This window comes from Canis aureus, chromosome 21 (assembly GCF_053574225.1).
Source record: "Canis aureus isolate CA01 chromosome 21, VMU_Caureus_v.1.0, whole genome shotgun sequence".
Classification (NCBI taxonomy): Eukaryota; Metazoa; Chordata; class Mammalia; order Carnivora; family Canidae; genus Canis; species Canis aureus.
The window spans coordinates 43,849,023-43,863,309 of record NC_135631.1 but is presented as its reverse complement, the minus strand read 5'-3'; the positions used below and the strand labels follow the sequence as shown (position 1 = coordinate 43,863,309).

Below are 14,287 nucleotides of genomic sequence, written 5' to 3'. Positions count from 1 at the left end.
GACCCTCAGGTGCCTGGTACCAAATCCTCATTAGTTCCTCTTCTGGAAGTCAGATTGGTGATCCACGTGGGCCTTGGAACCTATAATCTGGAAAACTGATACTTTTCAATGCTTCTGTAAATTTTATGGAAAAACCCTTCCAATTTGTTTCCCACATTTTACTTGCATTATTTTCAATCTGCCTGGGTCTGGAACACACTGTGGCATCTGTAATGAAATTACATTTATCATCCATCAGTAATTCGCTTCCTGATAAAAGGAATGGGAAATGTTTGTTAGGATATACAATAGCACTGCTTTTAAATCGTTCGCATTATATAGAATTCTTTGCAAGTGATGTTAGAGAGTTCATTATAGTTTAAATTCATTTTTTAAATTGAAATTATGCTTTCTCTTCTCGGCATGATATAGCTGTGCCCGTATACTTCTCCATTGTAATTAATGTTTTACCTCTGTAGAATATAGACAATCTTCTACAGTTTCCTTTTTTTGTTGTTGTAAAGAATTCTTTTTAATGAGATTAAGTGAGTCACTGAAATCTAGTTCCATAGAAATATATATTCAATAGAAGTGAAATTTGTTCCCTTGGTAAAATGTGAAGTAAAATTGATTTTTTTTTTTTTTTTTTAAAAAGGGTTTCTATTACTGAGTTGACAGTATTCTATTTTGGCCAAAAGTATTTGGATATAAAGATACTCTTTTTCACGATTGAGTTTCTGTTGATTGTGCCCAAAAATCAGCACCATAGTTTCAATTTTACAATAAATGAAAAAAGAAAATGAAAAAAACTCTTAAGTTGTAAAGCCATATCTGGTGCAAATTTTATTCCCTCTTGGCCTATGTGCCTCAACCAGGGTAGACCTTTGCCATTCTTCTCTGAAACTACTTATTTGACCTGTTCTTGTTTCAGTGTTGCCCTGAGGTGAGCGCAACATGAAGCAAGTTATTTTCTTGAAAGGTCTCAGCTTACCCAGGGACGCATTTGTCTGATGCTTCTCCGTTACATATGATGTGATGGCCTTTTATAGAAAATGGATATTTATTATAAAAATAGCATCTGGGATCCTCTAAGGCCATAGTCCATAAAGACAAATTAGTTTAATTTCACATATTTTAATGTCTTCCCAATAGTGATGGCCCTTCTTCAATATTTAATAGGGTAAAATTAACATGATGTTATAACAGCAGTTGAGAATAATCAAAATATGTCCAAAGCAATATATATATTTTTTAATATATCAGGTTTGGCTTTTTTTTTTTTCGAGCCTGTGCCTGTATAAAATGTCAACAGAATTTTATGGAAGTATTAAATTTGTATGCAGACAGTAATCCCTGCATAGTGGAACTGCTATTCCCAGTAAGATTTATTCTGAAAACAGGCACCATTTATGTGGCTTATGAAGTGCCAGACATGTTCTAAGCCCTTGACGTGTTTTATCCCGTGTCATCCTCTTGGCAACTGTCCTCATCTTATAGATGAAGCAACTGAGGTCCCCGTCGCCCACGCACACACGGCTGATGAATGGTAGAGCACGGATTCAAACCCAGTTAGTCTAATAATCCCAGAGCTGTGTGCTTCACCACCACACCTCTGCCTGAGCGGGAGACGTGCTCACCACAATACTTAACCAGCTCATAAGGGAAGCCCTTGGCCTTGGGAGCTCTGGTCAATGTGCTGTGGGTACGTGACAAATAAGGTCTCCTATGGAAGTCAAAGCTGTTACCCTGCTGCCCATTGTCATCAAATAATAAATCTAAAGGCTGTCAAGGCTGTTAACACTGCACCTGTGGTTCTAAATATCCATTCCATGTTCAGGCACCTTGTGTAGAATAAATGACTGTGACAGAAAGAGAAGAAGAATCCTCTAGGCCCAATGATGCGGTATGGTTGGAAATGCCTCCCTGCAGCAAGATGGTTTAATTGTAGTGCTGGGCACCCTTCTTCCTAGTGTAACTCATCATGTCTGGAAAGAAAACCTAAGGTTTTGGAATTTTGGCATCAGTGCGGTTTGCTCACAGGTAGGGCGAGTATGACATTTGTCCACATTAATAGAACTTGCTTTGTACGTTGTCATCCCCCGACCTCCAGCCGTCCTCTCCTTTCCTAGAGCTCTTCCACAGGAAGCTCTGTGTGTGCTCTTCACACAGGATTTCAAGCAGCTCACTGTCCACTGCTTTGCAAGAGAAATTACCTGATCCCTGCTCTAGATGTGACTTCCTACTCTTTTCCTGGCCCTTTCCCATCCTGACCCAGAGTTTGTGTTTTGATAGAAGAGTTTAGGAAAGAAATGGCCCTGAAGACCTAAATCCTCTCCTTCGATCCAAGTGGTATAATGCCACACTGAGCTTTTATCTATTTGGGACAGGGAGAGCCCTGACCCACAAATCTCTTAAATCACCACACAGTAAAACTGTCTACTCATAAATCTCCCATCTACTTAGATGATAATAATTTCAGTGATGCCTTTTAAACAATGATCATGATAAACATGTAGTTTTTTCTTGAAATACGATCATCAGTAGTACTAAAGTATGGCTTTGCAACATGCGTTCTATTTAAATTTGTATTTCATTTTATTGACTGTCTCTTTATTTCCATGTGTTTCATTCTGGATATTACTTACCTTTCTCTGTATCCTAATGAAGTTTGTGTAAAGCTGAAGCCCTTACCCTGGCCTCACTCTTACTCCTCTCCCCCTGATTCTGTTCTTGGTACATTGACTCTTCAATGGCCCATGAACAAGCTTGGCACACTCCTGCCTCAGGACCTTTGCACTGTGGTTCCCTCTGTCTGGGACACTCTTCCTGCATATGTCCCCATAGCTTGCTGCCTCTTCTTCAGGTCTTTGCTCAAATACCACTTTCTGGTGAGCTGATTTCTGATCCTGTGGTGAGCAAGTGTACCTATGCGTGTGCTCACATGTACACACAGACATACAAACTTTGAAACCCCCATCTCCCTCTCTAGTTTTATTTTTTTTCTTTGTAGGACTTACCACCTAGCAAACTATTTAATTTACGGTTTTTGTTACTACGTATCTCCCTCCACTGGACCATGAAGTCCATGAGGGCAGGAACTTTTGCCTGCTGTGTCCATTAATGCATCCCAGTACCAGGAATACTGCTTGGCTTGTGATGGATGCATAATTTGCTCAATGAATGAATGAATGAATGAAGACTTATGGAAATTCAAAGTGTCGGCCCTTTGTCAGATAATGTCCCTAGCTGAACAAACCCTGCCTCACTTTTGTGTAACAGCAACTTCTCAGGGTTCAGAAATGTCATACTGTAGACCTCAGCTTACTCACAGATTCTTCTAGCTGGAGGAAAGGGTAGTGTGGCTTTCCATTGTTGACTGTGGAGGTGGAGTTGGAAAACAATCAAAAGAAATGCTCCTCTGATTTTTGGAGCAAATGAACAAATCTAGCATTTGTTTTGGGGAGAACAAATGCTCTCCGCAAAGAAGAGAAACTGTTCCCAAAATCTTTGAAGTATGTCACTGATCCTTTAACCAGTAGCTAGAGAAGCAAGTATCCTAGTGACAAACACGGGCTTTGTTGGGATGAAAGCTAATCATAAGTTTACAAAAACTGATTGGGCATTTGGCTTGTGACTAATTCTTGGCAGTGACACAGAGGAGGCTCTTCACGGGCCCAGACACACATATTTTGAGTAAAGACCGTTGTCCTCAAAGACATTCAATTTTTTTGCCTAGTGCTCTCTTTTAGATTAAAATAATGCATTGCTCAAGATATAAATAACATTAAGGGTTCTGCCAAAGACATAGTAGTTTCTATAGTGGTAGAGGGAATAGATTACTTGGGGAGAGGGAGTATCATTTTTTGCTTTTGAGAGTTTTTTTTTTTTTTTCTATAATTCACTGAATTTGCTAGTTGTAAAAGCACAGGACACCATATGAATTGGAACAGTATTTCTAACAGTGTCCCAGTGCAGGGTCTGTGTTTTGTGGTGTGAACAGTGAAGCCAGCACGTGTCCTTTCAATACAGTAAAAATCTTTGTCAGCCCCCAAGGCCTGCCCTGGTGCTGCATCCGTGTAGTGATTCCAGGATGCTCGGAGGTCCTCTGTAACCTCCCTGTCTCTTAAAAACACCCCACAGCCTACTGGCTAGTACCTAAACTTCTCCTGCCAGAGCATGTTTCCCTGATTCCGATCTGTATCTATTGTGTGGCTACTGCTTCAAGCACACATCAGACATGGGGGCAGGGGGAGCAATCGGAGTTACCTATATAATCTCCCATGTGCACACATCTGTAAGCTTTGATCCCTCTGGAAATGAGGCCTCTGAGGTCTCATCTGTTGGTAATGCCTTAGAGGCTCCCTATTTCGTCTCCTTCCAGGGAGAGCCTTCAGGATCCCCAGGACCTAAGGGGAGAGAGAGACGCCAGCACCTTGTAAGAAAAATGCACATCTGGAAAGTGCAATAGAGGAATATACCCCATTTCATAATTTTGTGGAAATCCAGTCTTGTCCACTAGTTGTTAGGGATAGAAGGATGCCAGGTGCTTGAAAACTTCTGGTTCTCTAATTGCCTGGGTTTTGGTCCTCCTGGAGACTTGGAAATGTATGTGAAAGTGCATCAATCAGAAGTGCAGATTCCCGTCAGGGTCAGCCTTTGCTTCTGGGGGACTTCCTCTGGGAGGTGTGCAAGCTCTGGGCACTTCCTCACCAGGGGTGGGGGAGCCCTTCTCAGAGAAAGTCACCTTATAAACCAGAGAGGAGCTAGGGTGTTCCAGAGCCCCTTTTCTTTTTCTCCCCCCCTTTTTAAAAAAAGATTTTATTTATTTATTCATGAGAGACACAGAGAGAGAGAGAGGCAGAGATACAGGCAGAGGGAGAAGCAGGCTCCACGCAGGGAGCCCGATGCAGGACTCGATCCCAGGACCCCGGGATCACAATCTGAGCCAAAGGCAGATGCTCAACCACTGAGCCTCCCGGGTGCCCCTGGAGCCCCTTTTCTTAATCTGTCCTCAGCACCCTGAGGAGGTTCCCTCCATGATGCTATCCCCAGATCCAGGACACCAACCACAGTGGGAAACACTGACCAGAGGTGCCGTGGTGGTTGCCACAGATGCCGTTCTCCGTCTATGGAAACAAGGACATTTTAGCTTGTTTTCAAGTGCACAGACTCGAGAGTCAGACAACCTAAGCAGTCAGCATGAGGCCTGGTTTTGCCAGTAGCAAGAACGAGTAAGCTCATCACTGTAGGCCTCACTTTCCTCGTCTGTACAATGGGAAGACATCGATGGCTTGGGAGAGGTGGAAGAGGCCTAACCTAGGAAAGGGACCCAGGAGAGAGCAAGCCCTCAGTAAGGAGGAGTTGTGTTAAACATAAATAACACTCAATCCCACGTGATGGAGAATTCTCCGATTTTAGAGGAGAATAAAGGAAAGCCAGGAGATCTAATGAGGGCTGAGAAATTCGGACGGCCTCACAGTCATCTAATCACTTTTTCTCCTACTCTTAACCCTGTTGCAATGAATAGTTCTGTCCCAAATTATAGATGTGTCGTAATCGTGGCCCTTTTTGCCACGGACAAAAAGTTTCTTATGCATGGTGATGCAAATGTGGGCGAAGGGATGCTAATGGTATAATGAGCCAGAAGTTAATGAACAGGAAACCGAACAAGAATAGGGCAGACAACTTGGCACCAGCGCTGGCTGCGGGGCAGGAAGTATAAACCCGGCGTGTCCAGAAAAGGGGAAGTGATTCGGAAGACGGGGGGCGGGCTGGCCGAGGGGCTGCTTCTGGACTGCTGAGCACAGCCGTGCCTGCCGGGGGAGAGCACGTGTGCAGGCCCCACGCCGTGCACCGAGCAAGCAGAGTTTGTGATGAAGTCCTCGGCCATCGCACACGGAGCCACCGTCTACCCCATGGGCCCTTGAATCTATGTCCCCCTGTTTACTCTTGGTTCGCATGTGTGAGTCCCATTACCTGGAGAGATTGCAGATGTTGTCAGGGGAGGGACAGTGTCCTCTGCTTTCTATCCTGCTCCCAGAGGGTTGGCCCAGAGCAGGTGTATGCATAGAAGACAAGGGACAGAGACGAATGGAATCCACTCTAGGTATTTTAAGCAAGGTAATGGTTTGGAAAGGCTGGAGCTGCAAAAATGAGAGGGAGGGATGTTGGAATTGCAAAAGGAACGGAGGGGTGATGGCTAGACTAGAAGCAGCCGACATACCTGGGCTGGAGCTCGTGAACTCGCCCCTGGTTTTTGTGTGTGGGTTGCATGCACGTGCATCTGATTCTGCATCTACTCAAGAAGTGCTCTCCCCACTAGGGTCCTAACGGATAAGGAGGTGCCATTGCTTTGTGAGCTGCTAGAGTCCAGGATCATGCCTGCCCCATTTCCACCACAGAAACTTCCACCCACCGCCTCATCCTGAGTCCAAGCCAGGGCTCTCCTGTCTGCATCACGCTTTCGTGTGTGTTGCTCCCCTGTACCTCCAGTTAGCAGAGCCCATGGGGAAGAGGATTGAGAAAGGCATATGGAAACTTAGTCTGCAGACTCCAGGCCTCAGTAGTACAAAGCAGAGCATGGGGCTGAAAGACAACAGGTAACTACCTGGCCCACGTGCTATCTGGGGAAAAGCACCCGATCTGAAATCATGAGGCCAGAAACCATGCCTTGCCTAACGCTCGGTAGTCATGTGATCTTGTACACATCACTTGACCTCCTGAGCCTCAGCTGTCTTCCTCGTAAGATGAGACTAACTGGTATGACGTGGCAGAGGTGTCAGGAGGGCTGAATGAGACAATGCATGTGAAAACCATGTAGAAACGATGAGGAGCTGTGTAAATATTAATTACTTTGCATGAACTCATTGGCAATCATTGAATTCACTGCTTATGAGACAGTCGTAAGGGTTTTTTTATTTTTAATAAACTAGAAAAGACTTCTGCTAGTCTCTCAATTTACTGCACGCACTTAGACTTCCTTTATGATATAGGAAAACCTCACTAACTTGGGGGAGATGTGAGATCAGTGGTACTTGTCAATTTAGCAGATTAAAAAAAATTTTTAACAATTCTCTTTTGATGGGTCATATCCAAAGATAAGCAGCTGAGCCCTCTTAGCAGCAGGAAGGAAGGGCAGCTAGCCTTGGGTTACACAAATGAACTTATTAAGGGGATTTATAAAGCCATCTAGTTAATCAGAAAGGAGGAGAGTGAAAAGAGCCTTTCTTAGCCAAGCCGTGATCACCCGCTGGACAATTAGAAGCACAGTTTTCATTATACTGTTGTAGTCCTCACTTGGGGTCAGGCATATGAGCTAGGATACAGCTGGTGGGTGGATGCAGTAAGGCTGTTAATTAATCACAAGGGGGTGGAAACGGAGGATGAGCCATTCACACCCTTTGATTCCGAATGGCCCCTGTTCCACTGCATTGACCCGCGTTTCCTAAGTTGACCTCTGTTAGATTTCTATGAACTGTGGCATGTTAGGTCCTCATTTACAAGTTGCCAGTGGAGTGGTAGAGGCAAACCATTGACTGTGGTCTTGATTGGATAAAGATTGGGCTTAATTTCTTTTAGATATTTAATTTATTTATTTTTAAAGATTTTATATATTCATTCATGAGAGATACACAGAGAGAGGCAGAGACTTGGGAAAGAGAGAAGCAGGCTCCCCATGGGGAGCCTGATGGGGGACTTGATCCCAGGACCCCAAGATCATGCCCTGAGCCAAAGACAGATGCTCAACCACTGAGCCACCCAGGCATCCATTTTTTTCATGTTTTAGTTTAAGAGTATAGCCAGGTTTCAGCTCCTCTTGTGGGGGTAATACAGTTGTGTCTCTTCATCTCTTCATCCCTTCTTTCCCTCTCCACTCCAAGAATTGTGGCAATGTATTAGTTTTAGGCAAAGTCAAAAGAAACATTGATCACTCTCCTCATTGACATGCAATAAAAGTAGATGTAACAAGTATAGTTAACAACTGGCTGTACATCAAAGAATATATGTATATGGCAAGCATATGAGAAGATGCTCCATGTGATATGTCATCAGGGAAATGTAAATTAAAACAATAGTGATTCTGTGGAACTGCAAAAGACCCCAAATAGCCAAAGCAATTTTGAGAAAGAAGAGCAAAGTTCACACTTGAAAAGCAAAGCATCACACTCCCTGATTTCAAATCATATTAGTAAGCTATGGGTGTCAAGAATGATATGGTATTAGCATAAAAAACAGACATAGAGATCCATGGAACAGAATCAAGAGCCCAGAAATAAACCCACACATATATGGTCAATTCATTTATGACAAAGGAGGCAAGAATATACAATGGGGGAGAAACAGTGTGTCTGCAATAAATGGTGCTGGAAACACTGGACAGCTATGCATCTGCAAAAGAAGCTGGACCCTAGTACTGCACTATACAAAAAAATCAACTGAGAATGGATTAAAGACATCAATATAAGACCTGAAACCATAAAACTCCTAGAAAAAAGCAGGTGGTAATCTCCTTGATAGCAATCTTGGTGATGATTTTTTGAATTTGACACCAAAAGTAAAACCGACCAAAGCAAAATCAACAACTTGGGACTATACAACTAAAAAGCTTTTGCATAGCAAAGGAAACCATCGACAAAGTGAAAAGATAACCTACTGCATGGGAGAAAATATGTGCAAATCATATGTATGATAAGGGATTAATATATAAAATACATAAAGAACTTCTACCAGTCAGGAAAAAAATCTGATTAAAAAATGGGCAGAGAACCTGAATAAGCATTTTTTTCCAAAGAAGACATGCACATGAGCAACAGGTACATGAAGAGATGTTCAATATCATGATCGTCAGGAAAATGCAAATTGGAACCACAATGAGATATCACCTCACACCTGTTAGAATAAAAAAGACAAGTAATAACAAATATTGGTGAGAATGTGGAGAAAAAAGGAACTCTTGTGCACTGTGTACACCTTGTGCTGAGATTGTAAATTGGTGCAGCCACTAAGAAAAATAGTATGGAAGTTCCTCCAGAAATGAAAAATAGAACTATCATACAATGAAGCAGTTTCACTTCTGGGTATTTAATCTGAAGAAAATGAAAACACTAACTCAAAAAGACAGATGTACCCCTATGTTCACTGCAGCAGTATTGATAATAGTCAAGACATGGAGACAACCTGAGTGTCCATTCATCGATGAATAGGTAAAGAAAATGTGAGATACGCACATCCCCCTACCCCACCACCCCACCCCGCCACTCCACCCCCACTGGAATATTATTCAGCCATAAAAGAGAATGAAATTTTACCATTTGTAACAATCGTGAGGGCATTATGATAAATGAAATAGCCCCGAGAAAGAAAGACAAGTACCTTGTATTCTCACTTATATGTAGAATTTAAAACACAACAAAACAAAAAGCAAAAACAAAACAAAAACGTCTAAGCTCATAGACACAAAGAACAGGTTGGTAGTTGTCATAAGCAGGGGAGAGGGTGAGCAAAATGGGGGAAGGGAGTCAAAAGGTACATACTTCCAGTTCTAAAATAAATAAATCGTGAAGACATAATGTACAGCATGGCAACTGTAGTTAGTAAATACTGTATTGCTTATCTTAAAGTCACTAAGAGAGTAGATCCTACAAGTTCTCATTACAAGAAAAAATTCTGTAAATGTATGGTCTCAGGTGTTAACTAGATTCATTGTAGTGGTCATTTCATAATATATACAAAGATTGAATCAATACGTTCTACATCTGAAAGTTGTACGTCTTGTAATGCTGTATGTCACCTTATAATGCTATATGCTCAGTTAAAAAAAGAAGAAACCAAAAAGAAAAACCACTCACCAATGAGATGCCGCTCCACGCCTGTCAGAATGGCCAAACTCCAGAACATCGACAACGTCAAATGCAGATGAGCGTGTAAGGATGCTCATACGTTGCTGGTGGGAATGCAAAATGGTACAGCCACACTGAAAGACACTTTGGAGGTTTTTATAAAACTAAATGTACTGTTCACATATGATCCAGCAGTTGTGCTCTGTGGTGTTTGCTCAAATAAATTGAAAACTTATGTCCACACTAAAACCTTTACACGGATGTTTATGGCAGCTTTGTTCATAATTGCCAAAACTTGGAAGCAACGGAGATGTCCTTCAGTAGGTGAAAGGATAAAGAAACTCTGGCCCATCCTGCAATGGAGTATTATTCAGGACCAAAAAGAAATGAGCTACCAAGTCATGAAAAGACATGAAGAAACCTTAAAGGCATATTATTAAGTGAAAGAAGCCAATGTGAAAAGGCTACATAGTGTATGATTCCAAGCATTCTGGAAAAGGCAAAACTAAAGATCTGTGGTTGCCAGATGACAGTATTGGGGCCGGAGGGGAGCGGGGGAGTGTGATAAACAGAGCACAGAGATTTTTAGGGCAGTGAAAATACTCTATATCATAATAACAGGTATACCTTATTATACATGTGTCCAGACCTCTAGATTGTACAACACCAAGAGTGAATCCTAAGATGAACTATGGGCTTTGCATGATTGTGATGTGTCATTGTAGGTTCATCAGTGATAACAAATGAACTCTTAAAACAAAACAAAAATGAACTCTTCGAATGGGGCATGTTGATAATGGGGGAGTCTATACATATGTGGGGCAGGGAGTACATGGAAAATCTCGGTGCCTTCCTCTGAATTTTGTTTTGAACCTGAGCCACCCAGGTGCCCCTGAATGCTGTATTTTTTTAGATTAGTTTTAGGATCTAAAAAAATACAGCATTCAGGGGCACCTGGGTGGCTCAATCAGTTAAGCATCTGCCTTCAGCTCAGGTCATGATCTCAGGGTCCTGGGGTTGAGCCCCCCATGAGGCTTCCTGCTTAGCCAGAAACCTGCTTCTCCCTCTCAGTCTGCTCCTAGCCCTGCTCGTGCTCCTCCTATGCGTGTGCGCTCTCTCTCAAATAAATAAAATGTTTCAAAAATCTTTATAAAAACAGCATTCAAAATTCAAAAAAAAAATCAAAACACTGGTGATACTGTCATTAGCTAGTCCTTATAACCTATGTTTAACTGTCAAGGAAGACACATTTGAGAAAGAACAAACTCTTTGGAATCTACTGGTCTTTCTCTAGGTTGTTATGCCCATCATTAGATTGTATTAATTTCTGGTTTTCTAATTATATATCATCAGGCTTCTGACCTCTAAGCATTTGCTTGGTATCTGGCTGTTTTTAATTCAAAAATAAATTGCATAATGAAACTAATTCTATTTTCCATTGAGATAATGCATTTTTAATTACTCAGAAGGGAGTGAAATTAAGTAGTATTTATCCAAAGTAAATGCAGGCGATAATAAAATATTTCCATGGGCATGTTTAATTCCAAACATTCATGTATACAAATTAACTTGGTGTTGGATTAAAGGTATTTGGAGGAAGGGGTTTGCCCAGAAACACGGCTCTTTTCTTTTGATCTTGTATATTTCATCGGCCAATAGCAAAGTGACTAGACTCTGGATTTGCCAGTTTTCTCTGTGGAACCATTGGAAATGTGACTAATCCTGGGCAGTTTTGTTCATGCTCATGTACAGATTGCTCTCTGAAAGTGCCCAGATGTGAGCACTGTTCACTCCAGCTTTGTAATGCCGTTTATCTGGCAACAGAAGCCCCATTTGCAGTAGTTAACTATCTTTTCTACATTTGCCATGGTCCAGCGGTGTTGCAGAGCTTTGTGGCTTCCGTAGCTAGTTGATGACAATCAGCAGATTTTAAAGCCTTTTCAGAACCCGGAAAGAATAGATAATGATAGCGCACAATGCTGAAATGACGAAAGGAATAATGGATATTCAGATGTTGATGCCATTTAGCTTCCAAAGAAACGATTACAGTTCATTTTCTTTGATTAGCTTTTTCAAGTTTGGAGTTTCATTCTTTATTGTTTAACTTCTGTAAGATGACATTCAGAAAAACATTACCACATGAAATCTGTCAGAAATGTTTAGACAGTTGTAATCACAAAGAGTAGAAATGCCTGCTTTGTTCTGTACCATTGACCCTGCTCTGTCCTGCGCTGATTGTTGCTGATTCAACTTTTTAAGGATATAAATGATTGCTTTCTAAATGTTTGAGGGAAATGGGTTTTAGCTTTTGTCTCAGATAAGGAATGATGTTCAGCTGGTAGAAACTTGGAAAAGAGTGAATTAAATGAAGTAATATGATTTTTTACTCAGGATAAAGAAGTCTGACGGTTCGCACTCCATAGATCATGTCCAAGATACAACATCCTTCCTGCTTTCTGCTCTTCCCTTCTTAGATTGTTCCCCTAATCCTTACTCTTTCAGGGCAGTCTGGGTGGTTTAGTGTTTTAGTGCCGCCGTCAGCCCAGGGCATGATCCTGGAGACCCGGGATCGAGTCCCACATTGGGCTCCCTGCATGGAGTCTGCTTCTCCCTCTGCCTGTGTCTCTGCCTCTCTCTCTCTGTCTCTCATGAATAAATAAATAAGATCTTAAAAAAAATCCTTACTCTTTCAGATTGACTGCTGGTGATGCCCATGTTTTATGCAGCAAGATGGGGAAGAGCAAAAAGGATACATGCCTCCTAGTAGTAGTGTTTTTCCATCTGACCAATCTATTGGGTTTAGCACTGAATGTTGACCTTTGAGACTCTGAGACAAAATAGAGCCTTTAAAATTTGGTGAGATTAATGGAAAAGCATACCGATTATCTAAACTCTTCCACGTGTATGGTTAGGGAGAGGCAGAGGGAGAAGCAGGCTCCCTGGCGGGGAGCCTGTTGTAGGACTCGATCCCAGGACCCCCAGTATCCCAACCTGAGCTAAAGACAGATGTTCAGCCACTGAGCCACCCAGGAGTCCCAGATTATTCTGCATTTTTATTTGCAACAGGGAATAATGTCCTGTAACCATCCTGAGTTCTAGATAACTTCTGTTTGGAGGAAGTCCCAGCCCAACTCACCATACATGCTTTCCCAAGCAGGCTGATCTTCACCATTGCAGACCCATCATGCCCCACAAAAAAAAAAAAAAAAAAACAGAATTGGAGACAAGCCATTGCAAGCAACAAGAGAGACCCAAGATCTGAATCATGACCTCTGGTTGAAGAAATAACTCCTGTCTTCTCCCACAGAAGGAAAATGACACCCACATCAAAGATAAAAATAAGCAAACTCAGTAGTGATGGCCCTTATGAGTAGTTATGTGGCATCCTTTGGGTGAGGGAAACACTTTCCCTACTGCTACTGGCAAGACTGATGGAGAACTCTCTCTGGCTCCCGCTGATTGCTAAGTTATCCTGAGAAGCATTTAGAGGATGAGGTAGGGGTAGGGGACAGGTTCTAGTGTAATTCCAGCTGCCTATCAACCTGAGAAAGAATTCACATCTCTGATAAAATATGCTCTTGGGCAGAGATGGGAGAATACACGAAATGTGTGAATCTGTGTCAAGTGAGCTAAAAGCACAAGTTTCTTACTGAATCTAAACTAATTGGCATATAGAGACTTATTTACATTAGCTTACTTACATCTCAATTACTATGCTGATGTGTATTTTCCATGTGTCATTGAGCTCCCACTGCTAATAAATGAATTTCAATATCAGAAAACATATTTAGGGGATCCCTGGGTGGCTCAGCGGTTTGGCGCCTGCCTTCAGCCCAGGGTGCAATCCTGGAGTCCCAGGATCGAGTCCCACATTGGGCTCCCTGCATGGAGCCTGCTTCTCCTTCTGCCCGTCTCTCTCTCTCTCTCTCTCTCTCTCTATCATGAATAAATAAAATCTTTAAAAAAAAAAAAAGAAAAGAAAACATATTTAGCAAAGATTTTGAATAAACCAGCCTTTTTTCTTGTGGCTACAAAGATTTCCTATTTAGGATTTCTTATGACTTAAAAAACTCAGTGTCCTGAAACTTCACTGTATAAGACGTGCATAAACGTAATAAAAATGACATATCTGGGGGCACCTGCGTGGCTCAGCGATTGAGCATTTACCTTCAGCTCAGGGTGTGATCCTGCAGGGAGCCTGCTTCTCCCTCTGCCTGTGTCTCTGCCTCTCTCTCTGTATCTCTCATGAATAAAAAAAATAAATTCTTTTTTTTTTAAATGACATATTTGATTCTTTAGACATCCCAGCAAATGGAGGTGTGGGCCATGGAGTAACATAGACCTGGCTTCGAAGCATCATGGCATCCTGCCATTTAATAGCTTGTAAAATGGGAGGAATAATGCCCACTTCATAGGCTTCAGAAGGATTAAGTAAAAGAAGGGATATAGAAGGTAAAGGTTTGATACAT

At 41.9% G+C, this 14,287-nt stretch overlaps 1 protein-coding gene across 20 annotated transcripts in view; it reads left to right on the top strand.

The window, feature by feature from the left end:
- Positions 1–14,287, top strand: part of NRCAM (neuronal cell adhesion molecule) — a 275,969-nt gene that overhangs the window by 146,947 nt on the left and 114,735 nt on the right. The window lies entirely within an intron of this gene.